Genomic DNA, 13,300 nt, shown 5'->3' with positions numbered 1-13,300 from the left:
CCAAAGCAGTGAAGGTGTTTCTCAACCGAAGAGGTGGCGGTCATCAGTCCAGAGGTTCATGAACGGATCACAGCAGAGCTAAGTTTTTATTGCAGTCCATGTTAATCTGCAGGATTTCATAGAAAGCTATCAGAGGAAACGATCAGAAAGAGAAGTTCAGCTGCATTGATTCATTTACCCTCCACGGGCACTTGTCTTCTCATGTCTTTGATGATTTTATCATATTTGTGATTAAATATTGTAGTAAAGAGTAGATCTTTCAGTTAAAGACATATCTATATAATATAAATATAATAATAATAATAATAATACACATTTTCTATATAGTATATCTTAATATTACTGAAATATTGAAGAAAACATATTGTAAAGTCATCAAAGGCGTGAGAAGATATTTAAAATTACCCATAGAAGCTAACAATTTTTTTTTTATCTATGTATGCATTTATTTATTTTGATAGCTCCCTCTTTTTTCTTTTTTTTTACAATATAGCCAAAAGTGTCAATAATAAGGATCCAAGCACAGTGGCTTTTGTTGATGATACAGTTATACAATGGCCATGTCTCTTTTCTAATAAGAATCTTTAGGTGTCTCGTTTTAGAAATATTATTCCATTTAATACATTAACTTATTCTAATTTTATATTCACTTTCCTTCAATTGGGCATATATTCAGTCATAGTTGGCAACATATGTTTTCAATATCATTTGGATATAAAAATATTAATGATAGTATGTATTTTTGTATTTTAAAGACACAGTCTTTAAATAGTGATCTAAAAGAGTTTGTTGTGTGATTTCCTCTAGTGGACAACATTAGTATTACAGCCTTCATCTCTGTTAGCTCCCCGAGCAGCTGAAATTCATCAAACTTGACTTATTTACTCAGAATGTCTTGTCCATGTGTATGAATTTCTGAGAATTTATGGATCCAAACTAGGGCTGGGACAACGTGTCGAGGTCATCGATGACGCAAAATATGCGCATCGACCTGTTTTTATTTCTCTAAAAAACATTTGCAAAACGTTTACTTTATGTGCGCTGAATATACGCGATGGCCAGATCAACATTCTGTCCAACGTTATATAACCAATCCAGGGGTTTTTCTGCATTGATCTTTTTTTTTTTTTCTTTGGCGGCTGTCAAAGCCTTATTTGCGCTGACAGGGCGCGTACGAGAGAGAGCCCCGGCTGCGCGCGCACACTCACAGTCTTCAAACAACACGATCGCTTCTTGCTCTCTCTCTCCCTTGTGCATATTAATCAAAATCATTAAACACGATAGAAAAAGGGCGAAACACCAAAGTTTCACGCGCGCTCACGCACTCACAGTCTTCAAACTACACAAGCGCTGTCTTGCTCTCTCTCTCTCTCTCTCTCTCTCTCTCTCTCTCTCTCCCTCGTGCATATTAACCAAAATCATTAGAAAGGATAGAAAAAGGGCGGAACTCCAAAGTTTCACGTGGAGCATTCTGAGATTTTTTTTTTCTCCATGATAGGCTGCTGGCTCCCACTGTTAATTTTTATTTATTTATTTTTTTGTAAAAGCACTCTCTGTATTAGCTTAAAGCCCTCAAGTTTACATTGGTTACTGTATTATTTCAATTGCTCTAAACAAGACATTTTTTATTGAATGCTAGACATCAAGTTGTTGTTATTTTCATCTGAAAGAAGAACTTTTTTTCAGTAAGCTAGGCCCTATGTGTTCAGTAAGCTTGTTTCAGTGAGCTATGTGTTTTCAAGGCTTCAAGGTTTTATTGAATGCTATCTCTATACAAGGGCAAAGTAATGCATTCTTAGTCAGTCTTTTATATTGTAATTTTAAGAGCAATAAACATATATTGCAATGTTAAGGAATTCATGTTTTTTTCATTCAGATATGTAAATCAACATGTATAAATTGTTAGTAGTCAATTAATGGTGAGATAATCGAAATCGAATCGGTCTGAAAAAATTAATCGTTAGATTAATCGATGCATCGAAAAAATAATCGCTAGATTAATCGTTTAAAAAATAATGGTTTATCCCAGCTCTAATCCAAACACTGACACTGATCTCTCATAATCACCTGATTAATGGATATTTACTGTCCTGCGTTACTAACAGTTTAGTTTTTCATTTTGTGCAATGCCTCTTCAGTCCCTTCTGTTTCTTCTGCAGTGGAAAGATCAGTTTTGTAGATAGTTTTTGTTTTATAGGATTGGTAACAGCCCTATATTGTCTTATATTAAGTGAAATTATTAATAAAATGTAAATGTAATAGAATTTGATATGAAAGATGATGCATGCATTTAATTACGGTTAGGGAAAATGCCCTTTGAATAGGTTAAAAATGACATGGAAATCAATTTAAATAAATTTTTGTATGCAGTTTTAAGTCATATACTGTAAAACAATTTTCCAACAACAAAATCATGGCCAGTGAAAATGATAGCAATGCTAGTAGATTTGGAAAAATTGTTAATATCAAGTATATATCCCAGGGAGTCGATGTACAGAAATAAAATGTAGGAATATTCTTGTTATTTTTTAGCATATTTAGTCAACCTTATCCTATTATAAGTTTCAGTGACTAAAATTTAATTTTATTCAATGAAAAATTTATGTTAAAGCAATAAGATTATAATGAATCACACAGCAGTATTAATTTTGGCAGCCATTTTTAATTTAGTCTTAGTTTTACACAAATGTAAATTTCAACTCAATTAAATGTATGTCCATTTTAGTCAGGTTGCAGTCAATGAAATCTTAGTCACATTTTTGTCATGCTGTATAATGGTTAAACTGATAATGGTAATGTTTGTTGTTCTTTGAGAAATGTACTTTTGTGTTTCAGGTATTGCTCTTTCACCAGTAAACACAAAACAATAGAAGGTGGACTCATACACATGGTTTATTTTATCTCATGTAATGTGCTGATTTATTAGACTTTTTATTATATAAAATAACACCATAGACTTATGCACTCAGTCTGTCTACATTATAAAAACTGGTGAAACAAAGAATAATATTATAACAGTGAAATTCCTAATAGTTATTACATGATTACAAATGTCAGTAGCCTTTTTCTGTATTAAAACAGCAGCGGTTGAGTAAGTGTTTTTGCGCTTGTTATATCAGATACGTTCAAAGACCTCGTCATGAAGAAAAACGTACTACTTTTGGGAAAGGACATATGGAACAAGGATGAAATCAGGGGTGTTCATGTCAAAAAGAAAATGTTGGACACCAGCAACGAGGTGGAGGCTAAAAAAGTGGATATGAATAAGTCTTTATGTAATATTGACAGCTTTATGTCATAGTGATAGTAATCTCTTAATTTTCCAGAAGATATGCTAAATGTAAAATTGATTCCATGCATGTCATATTAAATATGAGTCCCTAATTACACTCTGTACCTCAGGTAGTTCACAACTGTGCTCATTTTGAGAACAAAAAAAACAAACACAGATACATTATCATGCTCATTTTTAAAATCCTGTCTTGAGGTTACTTCGTTTTTCTCTATTTGTACTCAAATTTGGGTATTGTACGCATTCTGGAACAATAAACACTATATATGTTTCATTCATAGTCGAAGCTATAGAGACCTCTCTCATGCAGAAAGTCCACAAGTAAGACTTAAACAAGTTAAAAAAATAAAATAAATCCAGTATTTTTTCATCAAAGAATATGAAGTTATGAGTTTCATAAAAGATATGCAGCATTTTTATTTACACTGTTCTAATCACATAAAGCTTACAAATAAAGTGTGTCATTCTGCCATCTCCAGCAAAGCAGTAATCTCAGATATTACAGTAAATGATCAAATAAATCTTTGGCCAGACAACGATTCATTGTGACTGCTGCCAAAATATTTTCTAATCAGAAAAAACAATCTGCATCAAATTTCAGTAAATCAGCATGATGAAAATTTGCATTTTTTATGTACACAAATTGTTTCTCTCTTGATTTTCACACATCTCTCATAATATATATATATATATATATATATATATACAGTATTGTTCAAAATAATAGCAGTACAATGTGACTAACCAGAATAATCAAGGTTTTTAGTATATTTTTTATTGCTACGTGGCAAACAAGTTACCAGTAGGTTCAGTAGATTGTCAGAAAACAAACAAGACCCAGCATTCATGATATGCACGCTCTTAAGGCTGTGCAATTGGGCAATTAGTTGAAAGGGGTGTGTTCAAAAAAATAGCAGTGTCTACCTTTGACTGTACAAACTCAAAACTATTTTGTACAAACATTTTTTTTTTCTGGGATTTAGCAATCCTGTGAATCACTAAACTAATATTTAGTTGTATGACCACAGTTTTTTAAAACTGCTTGACATCTGTGTGGCATGGAGTCAACCAACTTGTGGCACCTCTCAGCTGTTATTCCACTCCATGATTCTTTAACAACATTCCACAATTCATTCACATTTCTTGGTTTTGCTTCAGAAACAGCATTTTTTATATCACCCCACAAGTTCTCAATTGGATTAAGGTCTGGAGATTGGGCTGGCCACTCCATAACATTAATTTTGTTGGTTTGGAACCAAGACTTTGCCCGTTTACTAGTGTGTTTTGGGTCATTGTCTTGTTGAAACAACCATTTCAAGGGCACGTCCTCTTCAGCATAGGGCAACATGACCTCTTCAAGTATTTTAACATATGCAAACTGATCCATGATCCCTGGTATGCGATAAATAGGCCCAACACCATAGTAGGAGAAACATGCCCATATCTTGATGCTTGCACCTCCATGCTTCACTGTCTTCACTGTGTACTGTGGCTTGAATTCAGAGTTTGGGGGTCGTCTCACAAACTGCCTGTGGCCCTTGGACCCAAAAAGAACAATTTTACTGTCATCAGTCCACAAAATGTTCCTCCATTTCTCTTTAGGCCAGTTGATGTGTTCTTTGGCAAATTGTAACCTCTTCTGCACATGCCTTTTTTTTAACAGAGGGACTTTGCGGGGGATTCTTGAAAATAGATTAGCTTCACACAGACGTCTTCTAACTCTCACAGTACTTACAGGTAACTCCAGACTGTCTTTGATCATCCTGGAGGTGATCATTGGCTGAGCCTTTGCCATTCTGGTTATTCTTCTATCCATTTTGATGGTTGTCTTCCGTTTTCTTCCACGTCTCTCTGGTTTTGCTCTCCATTTTAAGGCATTGGAGATCATTTTAGCTGAACAGCCTATCATTTTTTGCACCTCTTTATAGGTTTTCCCCTCTCTAATCAACTTTTTAATCAAAGTACGCTGTTCTTCTGAACAATGTCTTGAACGACCCATTTTCCTCAGCTTTCAAATGCATGTTCAACAAGTGTTGGCTTCATCCTTAAATAGGGGCCACCTGATTCACACCTGTTTCTTCACAAAATTGATGACCTCAGTGATTGAATGCCACACTGCTATTTTTTTGAACACACCCCTTTCAACTAATTCAACTAATTGCCCAATTGCACAGCCTTAAGAGCGTGCATATCATGAATGCTGGGTCTCATTTGTTTTCTGAGAATCTACTGAACCTACTGGTAACTTGTTTGCCACGTAGCAATAAAATAATATACGAAAAACCTTGATTATTCTGGTTAGTCAGATTGTACTACTATTATTTTGAACAATTCTGTATATGCGTTAATTGACTCGAAAGGGTTAAGGCTGTAGTAGAGTGGCCAAGTCCAGATTCCCGTAAGGCCCTACAGAGGTTTCTGGGGTTCGCCAACTTCTACCGGCATTTTATTCGCAGCCCCTATCTTGATCACCCCTGACCCAGCACGTCAGTTTGTGGTGGAGGTCGATGCGTGGTAGGAGCGTTGTCATCGCAACGTTCTCACTCAGATGACAAGGTCCACCCTTGCGTGTATTTTTCTTATCGTTTATCTCCTGCCGAACGAAATTATGATATTGGTAACCGAGAATTGTTGACAGTTAAGAAGGCATTGGAGGAATGGCGACACTGGTTAGAAGGATCGGGGGTTCCTTTTATTGTATGGACAGACCACAAGAATTTAGAATACATTAGCACTGCCAAAAGGTTGAACTCCAGGCAGGCTCGGTGGGGACTTTTTTTAGGACGTTTTGACTTTACTATCTCATACCGCCCGGGTTCCAAAAATATTAAACCTGACTCTTTGTCACGTATTTTTGACCATTCCAAACGCCGTCCACTCCTGCGTGTATTTTTCCTGAGACATTAGTGGTCTCCACACTCACATGGGAGATCGAATCGAAGGTCAGAACGGCCTTAGAAGGGGTAATGCCTCCGCCCGGGTCCCCACCGAATCACTTATTTGTGCCGGAGGGATTAAGGTCCAACGTTATCCAGTGGGGACATTGCTCTAATGTAGCTTGCCATCCAGGGGTTAACCATACTAGATTTTTAGTCAAGCAATGATTCTGGTGGCCATTTATGGCTCGCGACATTCACAGTTTTGTTTTGGCTTGCTCGGTTTGTGCCACTGGTAAGACTTCCAATCGACCCCCTGATGGGTTACTTCAACCGCTGCCGGTCCCTTCGAGACCCTGGTCCCACATCGCTCTAGATTTTATTACCGCCCTCCCAGGGCAACACAGTAGTTTTGACCGTGGTGGACCGGTTCTCGAAGGTGGCCCATTTTATTCCCTTGCCCAAATTACCCTCAGCCAAGGAGAAAGCGTTGACCGTCGTAGATCACGTCTTTCGTTTACATGGCCTCCCGATAGACGTGGTTTCCGACAGGGGACCGCAATTTGTGTCCAAATTTTTGCGAGTATTCTGTAGATTACTGGGAGCGACTGTAAGTCTGTCCTCAGGGTTTCATCCCCAGAGCAATGGTCAAACCGAGAGAGCCAACCAAGATTTGGAAAGGGTGTTGCAATGTTTGGTCTCCAAGAATCCTTCCTGCTGGATCCAACAATTGTCTATGGTGGAGTACGCCCACAATACCTTACCAGTATCAGCTACAGGCCTATCTCCTTTTGAGTGTAGTGTAGGTTACCAGCGACCTATTTTTCCCAGGCTGGAATACAATGTCGCGGTCCCCTCTGTTCACACCTTCGTCCAGAGGTGTCACTGCACTTGGACTAGAGCCCGCGAGACTCTACTCCAAGTGGGGGCACGCACTAAGCCAAAGCTGATCGCCACCGGTCTAGGCCTCCCGTATACGTCGTGGGTCAAAAGGTGTGGCTTTCTACTAAGAATATTCCTCTCCGCTCCGTATCTAATAAGTTGGCTCGCAAATTTATTGGCCCATTTACTGTCACCAAGATCATTAGCCCGGTGGCAGTCCGCCTTAAACTTCCTCCTGCGTACAGGAGAATTCATCCCGCCTTTCATGTGTCAAAAATAAAGCCTGTATTTCATTCTCCCATTAATCCGCCTACCCCGGTCCCCCCCACCCCACCCCGCCGCAACTCGTAGATGGGGAGACCACTTATTCGGTTAATCGCATTCTGGACTCTAGACGGAGGGGACGCGGATTTCAGTACTTGGTGGACTGGGAGGGTTACGGTCCGGAGGAGAGAAGTTGGGTACCTGCTAGGGACATCCTGGATCACTCCCTTATCGATGATTACAATTGACAGGTAAGAGATTCTGGGGACGCCAGGAGGTGTCCTTAGGAGGAGGGGTACTGTCACGGTTCATGAATGCACCGTCTCCTGCGGTGTTCATGTTACGTCATGTTGATTGTTTCATGTGGGTGTTGCCACTGATCAGATGATCAGGGGCAGGTGCAGCTCATTCCAACAGCCTACTTAATGCCCTGTCTTTCGTCTCTTGTTTGTCAGATCGTTGTTTGAGGTCCTCTGTGTAGATGTCTGTTCGTTCTCCCGTGTTCCTGCCCTTGCTCTGTCTCCTGTTTGGTCGCCTCTGGATTATAACAGCCACTCACGGATTATCATCACCTCTCACGGATCTACCACCATCATTATCTCACCCAAAGCACCCAAATCACCTACTCACCAGTCTGTGCTGCCGTCGAGATCCCTGCGTCACTCTCCAACCTTCATTCATCACACCTCCTTTCAATAAACTCTATTTACTTGCATTTGCCTCCTGTCCTACATTGAAAGCGTTACAATGACGAGATCCTGAGGCCTTGTTCTGCCATTCATCCACAACCATCACCTCATGTTGCAGCATGAAAATGCACGGCCCAATGTTGCAAGGATCTGTACACAATTCCTGGAAGGTGAAAACATCCCAGTTCTTGCATGGCCAGCATACTCACTGGACATGTCACACATTGAGCATGTTTGGGATGCTCTGGATTGGCGTATACAACATCGTGTTACAGTGCACATTTAGAGTGCACATTTTAGAGTGGTCTTTTATTGAAGCCAGCCTAAGACACACCTGTGCAATAATCATGCTGTCTAATCAGCATCTTGATATGCCACACCTGTGAGGTGGATGATTATCTTGGCAAAGAAGTACTCACTGACACAGATTTAGACAAATTTGTGAACAATATTTGAGAGAAATATGCCTTTTGTGTACATAGACAAAGTCTTAGATCTTTGAGTTCAGCTCATGAGAAATGGGGCCAAAACCAAAGAGTTGCATTTATAAATTTGTTCAGTGTGTATCTCGAATAGACTGATTTGACATTTTTGTCACTGAGTATCTTTATGGTTAACTGCTGTTGTTTTTGTCATTAAAATTATGCCTTAAGCTTGATCTTTTACCTGCATTTGTTGTCAGACCGGACCAACAGGAACAGGTTAGATTTCTGTAAACTGAACTACTCCACCTGCAAACTTCTTCCTGCTCTCATTTTAGCAACAAGAAAAAAAAAAACGTCTACATGTAATCTCAAAATAAAGGTATCATAATTGATTATAAATACTATCTTTGTGTTTGTTATATCAAGTTTAAGTTGAGCTTTATTGTCATTCTGCTACATGTGTGGACATACAGTGGAACGAAATGTCGTGTCTCACAGGACCTCGGTGCGACATAAATACAGACATACAACAATGAAGTAAAACAGTATAAACCTATCCACAATTACCCTTTCTTAATCTGACAGATTTTGACTATAAATATACTATATATAAAAGTTTACTTATACATAAATTACAAAATACAAGCTATACGAATGCTTCACATGTGCAAAGAGAAACAGCTTAAATCAATCAACTGGCTGGGAAACAATGAAAGATGATTTGTAGTACATGTGTAAACATACACATATTACTGAGTCTTTTGTGGGATTATGTACACACAGCAGTTTGAGTGAAATGTGTCTAGTGCACATAGAGGAGAGTGTGTTACTACAGGTGGTTTGTACAGGCCCACTTACCTGTTTTTAACACACTTGGATTGCCCAAAAAAAAGTTTCAGAGAGTTCTTTGCTGTGATGTGGTAAGGTTGGATTGGTGGATGAGGGGAGATGGTCCATGTTTCAGGGAATTTGTGGGGGGTTTCAGGTGGGGTGGTTTGAGTTCAGGGCACTCACAGCCTCGGGGAAAAAGCTGTTGAGCAGTTTGGCGGAGTGTGCTCTGATGCTCCGGTACCATCTTCCTTATGGTAGGAGCTGGAAGAGACTGTGGGAGGTCCTTCATGATACTGCTGGCTTTGCTGGAGCATTGTGTAAGGAAAATGTCAAGGATGGAGGGGAGAGGGGCACCAATGACTTTTGCAGCTGTGTTCACTGTCCACTGTAGGGTCTTGCGGTCTGCTGCACTAAAGTTCTTGTACCAGATATTGATGCAGCTGGTCGGCACACTCTCTATGGTTCCACTGTAGAATGTGGTGAGGATGGGTGGAGGGAGACTTGCTCTTTTTATCCGGCGGATAAAGTGTAGGCGCTGTTGTGCCTTCTTGGAGAGTGACATGGTGTTGGTGGTCCAGGTGAGTTGCTGATGAGACCTACCACCGTTGTATCTGCAAACTTAGCAGTAGTCATGGGTCAGCAGCGTGAAGAGCTGGGTGCTGAACACACAGCCTTGTGGGGCACCTGTGCTCAGTTTGGTAGTGCTAGATGTGTTGTGGCCGACACAGACTGAATGAGGTTTTCCAGTTAGAAAGTTCAGTATCCAATTACAAAGGGAACTGTTAAGGCCCAGCAGGTTTAGGTTCTTAATGAGCTGTTGTGTGATTATTGTATTGAATGCTGAGCTGAGGTTGATTAACAGCATTCTGACAGGATTCTTTATTCTCTGGGTGGGTAAGGGCCAGGTGGAGGGTGGAGGAAAATGCATTGTCTGTAGAGTGGTTTGGACGGTATGCAAACTGGAGCATTTTTATGTTGTGCATGACTAACCTCTCAAAGCACTTCATCGTGATTGGTGTCTGTGCTATGGGACGGTAGTCATTTGAACAGGACACAGGTGATTTCTTTGGTACCGGTATGATGGTTGTGGATTTGAGACATGTGGGGACGACTGCCTGGCTCAGCGAGGTGTTGAAGATATCTGTTAGGACATCTATCAGCTGTGAAGCACAGGACTGCTTTATCTTATGATCTGAATGCATCATCTCTGGTCTTTAGCATCTGATCTGCTGTCATCCACGGCTACTGGTTTGCACGTGTGGTGATGATCTTGGTAACTGTCTCGTCATCAATACACTTTTTGATGTAAGCAGTCACAGTTTCAGTGTACTCCTGCAGGTCTGTGAAGTTGTTGTAGGTGCCTGCCTCTTTAAACATGTTCCAGTCTGTGCACTGAAAGCAGTCCTGTAGTTTTGAGGTAGCATCATCTGGCCAAATTGTGATAAGCTTTTGAACCGGTTTGGCGAATTTCTGAAGTGGTTTGTATACTGGAATTATCATAACAGAGATGTGATCTGAGTACCCGAGGTGGGGGCGGGCTATAGCCTTGTATGCATTCTTTTCTGTTGTGTAGACAAAGTCCAGCGTGTTTTTTCCCCTTGTTCCAAAGTTCATATGTTGGTAGAACCAGGGTGCGATTTGTGAAAAAAAACAGAGGGGGGGATTGCATTGTCTCCCTATGCTCACAAACTGCAATTTAATTTAGCCATTTAATTAAATTCTTAATAAAACTGTTTTTATTACTATATTCTAATTTTTCTATTGTCAGACAACGGAATGAATATTATAATGACTGAAACGCGGTTCATTAAGACTACATAACCAGCTCTCAAACATTAATCTGCACTAATGAAATCAAATACACATATGATAAAGTCAGTGGTTGTGCTGTGACTGATGTCGGCTATACTTGCTTGTAAAATAGAGTTAGAAGCAACAGAATATTTTTTTTTTTTACTGAAAGTGCAGCTCCTTTCTGCGCTCGCTGAACACAGCAGATGCAGTGAGAGGGGCTCGCGCTGGGAAAGAGAGACCTCGCACTCGTCTCAGAGAGTCTCAGAGACTTAATAATGATTGCCCAAAAAGTCGCTATGTTGCTAGTTGCTTTTTTGAAAAAAAAAAAAAAGTTGCGGACCGGCTTCAACCGTCTCGCAAGTGTTGATAGGCTATTACTCGTGAGGTGTAACCAATCAGATAGCGCCGTGGGCTGGACATTGAGCAAGTTTTGTGATCCGTCTCACCACTAGTGTAGTAGCACTGATCACTTTGAGGGGGGGATAAATTTATCCCCACCGGGGATTAAAATAATTGAGCAGAGGCAGGGATACATTGATCAGAAAGGGGGAAATTCCACACATCCCCCCCGGCAAATTGCACCCTGGGTAGAACTTTGGCAAAAGTGTCTTTAAGTTTGCATGGTTGAAGTCACTGGCTATTATGAAAAAGCCATGGGGGTTATTTGTTTGTTATTCGCTGATGGTGCTGTACAACTAGTAATCCATTGTCACATGCTGTGTTGACCGACCGAGTTGATAGCATGAGTGATGGAATCACTGGTCTAGTGGGGTAAGCCCAGGGGACTGGGACCAAAAAGTGGCACTGGACTTTCTGGCCCACAGCAGCCCACCACATCATGACGCATCCACCCCTGTTTTGATGTCATTTATAAATGTAATATTTAAGTAAACAGTTTGGGGATTTTACCAATAGGGCAACTGATCCTCCATTGAAACAAAGAAAAAAAAAACCTGCGCGCAGCAGCTGTTAGCGACTCCTAGTGAGCGATTCATGTTCATCACGACACAAACATTCTCCTAGAACTCACATTTTGCATTCAGTTAACAGATCCATATGAATCATGCATGAAATAGAGGGGCTCCAAAATATATTACCGCTCTGTCTGACGGCTATCTTGAATAGTGATGTAAAATTACTAACTTGATTTGCGTTGTTAACTCGCTTGAAGGGGTGAAACAGATCGTAGTTGATCGTTTGCACTTGTTTCAAAATCTGGCCGTTTCAAGCGTTTTAAACAATTCAAAGCACGCGCTGAGAGCAGCATTTCAGACAATGCGCGTACACAGAATTAATTAATCTTTTGCGTATTGTAACTTCTGAATGAACACATACACACAAAATGATCTCAAAATAGTTGTCTCTGCAAGTATTCTCGTAAACACAGTTGGTTATATTTTAAGTGAACGTATACAGTCACCTGCTGCTCAGAGAAATTTGCTGTACCGGATAAATTTCTCTCTCTCTCTCTCTCTCTCTCTCTCTCTATAAATTAAACGATGTGAAAAGGGCGTTTCAAGATACGCAATGGAATATACCAAACTAAACAGGGAGGGAGGGCAAAACACTCACATGCAAACAAAAAACACTCCTTTGGATTGACTCACTCATCCATTTGCGTAGAAAAGAGATATAATACTATGATTTCCGTCATTAATATATATATATATGTGTATGGGGTGGGTTGGCCCACATTTGCCAGTGGCCCACCGGGTAAAGTCCCGGTGCTCCAGATGGCCAGTCCGCCCCTGGGTGAGCCCTTGGCCTAGCTCTTGTGCCTCCACACTTGCCATTTTGGGACCCGGAGTAGCCGCTGTGTCCGACCGCACCTCTCTTGGATCTTTTTGTTGTGCCTTCATCATTTGCCTTTATTTTTACTTTGTAGAATAAACAGAATTTATTATGATCCCAGACTTAAGTTGAATTTATTAACTTTATGGATTGTTTTGATGAACTCTGTGTTGTTATCAATGCAACTCTGCAAGTTGTCACAAATTATTTCCTGACAGTTACTGTCAATTCTTCATAATTTAACCTGGTTGGAGTACAGAAATGTCAACTCCTTACACTGGAGTTAAAATACATCTTAAGAGTTAAAAGTCAAAATACATCTTAAGAGTGTTAAATTGTGACTCTTTACTTGTGTGTTAAAGAAAAACTACAGTAATTCCCTGTTGTGTGGACCATAGTTGTTTTACAGTGTATATATAAGCTAACTCTGTCCTATTGTAAAATTAATAACACTAT

At 40.0% G+C, this 13,300-nt stretch overlaps 1 protein-coding gene and 1 long non-coding RNA gene across 2 annotated transcripts in view; one reads left to right on the top strand and one right to left on the bottom strand.

Moving 5' to 3' along the window:
• The window catches only part of LOC127987565 (NLR family CARD domain-containing protein 3), a 260,615-nt gene that overhangs the window by 83,182 nt on the left and 164,133 nt on the right, over nucleotides 1-13,300 (top strand). The gene's annotated exons all lie outside the window — the stretch shown is intronic.
• The window catches only part of LOC127987626 (uncharacterized), a 459,131-nt gene that overhangs the window by 394,171 nt on the left and 51,660 nt on the right, over nucleotides 1-13,300 (bottom strand). The gene's annotated exons all lie outside the window — the stretch shown is intronic.

The sequence above is a fragment of the Carassius gibelio genome, chromosome B22 (assembly GCF_023724105.1).
Source record: "Carassius gibelio isolate Cgi1373 ecotype wild population from Czech Republic chromosome B22, carGib1.2-hapl.c, whole genome shotgun sequence".
Taxonomy (NCBI): Eukaryota; Metazoa; Chordata; class Actinopteri; order Cypriniformes; family Cyprinidae; genus Carassius; species Carassius gibelio.
This window is presented reverse-complemented; position numbering and strand designations above follow the sequence as displayed.